We start from the raw sequence: 5,026 nt of genomic DNA on the forward strand, positions 1-5,026 counted from the left end.
GCCCTCCTCCCCCTTCTTCTACTACTTTTTTTTCTCTCTTTTCTTTCTCTTACTCCCAAACTCTTTGTATTTCTCTTCCCAGTGTCTCACCCTCACCAGCAACTTTCTCTCTCTTTCTGCCGGTCATAACCCTTTCACTACCCTTCTCTTTCTATTACCTACCTTCTCTTCTTTTCTTAGCACTCTTTCTGTTTTGTTGTTTCTTTTGTTTGCTCTTTTGTTGTTTCTGTCTCAAGAGATCTAGATCTAAGATTCAGATCTAGATTAAATAATTCCTTTGTGGTGTTTTTATTTTCTTTTGTGGTGTATTGGTCTCTCTATGAGTGTGTTAGTGATGTTTTCGCAGACTTGAGATGAAGATACAACGAAGACGTTTCATTTATGGAAATATTTACAGTTTCAGAAAGCATTTGGACCGATTCTGAAAAGAAGAGAATATAGGTTTCTATGGTGCAGCATCTACTGTGAAGATTTAGAAACAAAAGAGATTGTTTTGAGTTTCTGTTTTTTTTTTTGTATAAGATTCTCTGTAATCGAACTGTGCGCCTCCTCCCAGATAATATTTCAACATAGAACTTATCCATTTTCTTGTTTAGTTTCAGATCTGATATTTTTTCTACAATATGTAAGTGCCGTTTGGCTATTTTCTTAATTGAATGTTTGCTTCTGTCAAAAAAAAAAAGAAGAGAAAAAGTAAAAAAGTGCTTTATATTATAGTGCATATAAGAAAAAGAGAAAGAAAAAGTATTTATTTTTATTATTGTTGTGTGTATTCCTTTTACCCCAGACATGTTTTTATAACCATACAAGATTTTACTTTTCAAACTTCATTAATATTATTTCGTCTATAACTTGCTTCTTTCAATATGGAAAAACTGAATCGCCCAAATTAATGGTCATCCACATCATATACTTATCTCAACACTCCTCCTTAGATGACCATTTAGGATTATTACCTCATTAAAATCTTACTAAAGAAAAATTCAGTGAAAAAAACCTTAGTGAAGGAAAAAGAGTACAATATCCTTTGGCATAGGGACTGCCTCATTAAAAATCTTGTCAAGAAAAATCCAATGGAAAAAAAACATGACCAAAGAAAAAAGAGCACAGTCTCTCCCTGTTGTCGACATCATTTAATATCTCGAAACCGGTGTATCCTAATCTCATGTACCAATCTTTCAAAGGAGAATTTTGGGAGTGACTTTGTGAATAAATCTGCCAGATTGTCACTTGAGCGGATTTGTTGGATATCAATTGTTCCTTGATTTTGAAGATCATAAGTGAATAAGAATTTGGGAGAAATATGCTTTGTTCTATCACCTTAGATGTATCCGCCTTTAAGTTGAGTAATGCATGCTGTATTATCTTCAAACAGGATAGTTGGAGCTATCTTATGATCAATCAGTCCACATGATGACAGGATATCTTGGATCAAAGTCTTGAGCCAAAAACACTCACGACTTGCTTCATGTATCGCTAGTATTTTAGCATGATTAGAGGAGGTTGTTGCTATCGTCTGTTTCATGGGCCTCCATGATATAGCTGTACCACTATATGTGAACAGGTATCTTGTTTGAGATCTCCCTTTGTGTGGATTAGACAAGTATCCAACATTTGCATAGCCAACTAGTTGTGACTTGGATCCATAGGGATAAAACAATCCCATATCAACCGTTCTATGAAGATATCGAAAGATTTGTTTGATTCCACTCCAATGTCTTCTGGTTGGAGAGAAACTATATCTTGCTAGTAAATTCACAGCAAATGATATATCGGATTGTGTATTATTAGCAAGATACATTAGCGCTTCAATGGCACTAAGATATGGTACTTCAAGACCAATGATATCTTCATTTTCTTCTTTAGGACGGAATTGATCCTTTTCCACATCTAAAGATCTTACGATCATTTGTGTACTCAAGGGATGTGATTTATCCATATAAAATCTTTTCAAGATCTTCTTTGTGTATGTTATTTGATGAATAAAGATCTCATTTTTTATATGTTCGATTTGCAGGTCGAGACAAAATTTAGTCCTTCCAAGATCTTTCATCTCAAACTCTTCTTTTAGAGTTTTTATAATTGTTGAAATCTCTTCAGAAGTTCCAATGATATTTAAATCATCAACGTACACAGCAATTATAATAAATCCAGATGTAGTTTTCTTTATGAAAACACACGAGCAGATATCATCATTCTTGAATCCGTTTTTGGCCATATACTCAGTAAGATGATTATACCACATTCGTCCAGAATACTTTAGATCATATAAAGATATTTACAATTTAACTGAGTATAACCCCTGCGAATATTCATTGGATGATTTAGACATCTTTAGTCCTTCAGGGACTTTCAAATAGATATCCCAATCTAATGAGCCGTATAAGTAAGCGGTTACCTCATCCATTAAATGCATATGTAGTTTATGATATGCAGATAAACTGACCAAATAACGCAATGTTATTGCATCCACTACAGGGGAATATGTTTCCTCATAATCTATACCGAACCTTTATGAAAAACCTTGTGCCACAAGTTGGGCTTTGTAGCGCACAACTTCATTTTTCTCATTTCGTTTTCTCACAAATATCCATCGGTATCCAACAGGTTTTACATCTTCAGGTGTACGAACTACAGGTCCAAAGATTTCACGTTTTGCAAGTGAGTCTAATTTAGCCTTCATGGCTTCTTCCCATTTTGGCCAATCATTTCTTTGTCGACATTCTTTGACTGATATTGGTTCAAGATCCTTACTTTCATGCATGATATTTAATGCCACATTATATGCAAATATTTCATTGACAATTGTCTTTTTTCGGTCCCATTTCTCTCCTGTAAAGACATAATTTATCGAGATCTCGTCATTTTCACAATTTTCAGGTACCTAAACGTCTTCTGGCGTTAAAATTATATCAGAATTTTGGACAAATGCAAGTGTCTTTACTATGTCTTTTTCGACAGGAATAGTACTTACCTCTTTTATCTTTCAAGGATTTTTGTCTTTGGGACCGACAGGCCTGCCACACTTCTAACGTGTATTTGCTTCGGTGGCAATTTGTCCAACTGGGACATCAATTCGAATTAGGACATTTTTCGCTGGTATATAAGATTTGGTTATCCTCTTTGTATCAAAAAATGCATCAGGCAATTCATTTGCTATTCTTTGCACATGTATAATCTTTTGAACTTCTAGTTCACATTGCCTTGATCAAGGATCTAAATGCATCAACGACGATGCATTCCTATTAAGTTCCTTTTTAGGAAGCTTATTCTCACCCCTAATGTTGGAAATTTTGATTCATCAAAATGACAATCCGCAAACCAGGCTTTAAATACATCTCCAATTTGTATCTCAATATACCTCATTATAGAGGGAGAATCATATCCAACATATATCCCCGATTTTCTTTGGGATCCTATTTTGGTGCAATTAGGTGGTGTAATGGGAACATATATCGCACACCCAAATATTCTTGAATGGGAAACATTTGGCTGCTGGTCAAAAGCTAATTGCATAGGAGAGAACTGATGGTAACTCGTTGGCCTCAAACGAATAAGTGTTGTGGCATGTAAAATAGTATGTCCCTAAACCGAGGTTGGGAGATTTGTTCTCATAAATAAGGGTCTAGCAATTAATTGGAGGCATTTAATAAGTGATTCTGCTAACCCATTTTGTGTGAGAACATAAGCTACTGGATGTTCAACACTTATCCCATTAGCCATACAATAGGCATCAAAAGCTTGGGAAGTAAATTCACTAGCATTATCAAGACGAATTACTTTGATTGGATTTTCTGAAAATTGTGTTTTTAATCGAATAATTTGAGCCAGTAATTTCGCAAACGCTAGGTTGCGAGAAGACAATAAGCACATATGTGACCATCTCGAAGATGCGTCTATTAGGACCATAAATATCTAAAAGATCCACATGGTGGATGAATAGGTCCACATATATCGCCTTGAATCCTTTATAGAAATTCAAGAGATTCAAATCCAATCTTTACTGGTGATGGACTTAAAATTAACTTTTCCTCAGAAGATGCAGCACAACAAAGTTCACTATATTTAAGAATCTTCTGGTTCTTTAGTGAATGTCCATAGGAGTTTTCAATAATTCTCCGCATCATAGTTATTTCCAGATGACCCAATCGGTCGTGCCAAGTTATGAATTCATTTGGGTTAGTAAACTTCTGGTTTACAGTGGCATGTGATTCAATTGCACTAATCTTTGTATAATATAACTCAGATGAAAGTGAGGACAACTTTTCTAATATAACATTTTTATTTAAATCATGAGTTGTGATACATAAGTACTCATGATTTTTCTCATTCATAGTCTCAATATGATATCCATTTCGGCGAATATCTTTAAAGCTCAACAAGTTTCTTAGAGATTTGGTAGATAATAGTGCATTATTTATTATAAATTTTGTTCCTCTTAAGAACAAAATTATAGCTCTTCCGGAGCCTTCAATCACATTGCCTGAGCCAATAATAGTATTAACATATTCTTCTTTTGGCACAAGATCGGTAAAATATATATCACTTTTGAGAATGGTGTGCGAACTTATACTATCCGTATATCATACATTTTCATTATATATCCTTGCCATTTTTTGGGTCTTCCTAAAAATTTGATCAGAGTCTCGTGTTAATAACGTGTTGTAAAATAAATAAGGAAGAAGTAATAAAATAAAGTATAAATAGAAAAATACTACTATCAGTATTTACCAATACTATTATATTACTATAAAGATAATATATTAATATTATATTAGTAGTATGAAGAGAAAAAGTAAAAAACTACTTTATATTATAGTGCATATAAGAAAGAAAAAGAGAAAAAGTATTTTTTTTGTATTATTGCTGTGTATTTCTTTTGTCCCGTACATACTTTTATAGGTATACAAGATTTTACTTTTCAAACTTCATTAATGATCATCACATCATATACTTATATTAACATTATATCAACCACAAAATATTTTTGAGCTATTATATCTATATATTTGTATACCGAATACAT

The sequence above is a fragment of the Arachis duranensis genome, chromosome 6, assembly GCF_000817695.3.
Source record: "Arachis duranensis cultivar V14167 chromosome 6, aradu.V14167.gnm2.J7QH, whole genome shotgun sequence".
In the NCBI taxonomy this organism is placed as follows: Eukaryota; Viridiplantae; Streptophyta; class Magnoliopsida; order Fabales; family Fabaceae; genus Arachis; species Arachis duranensis.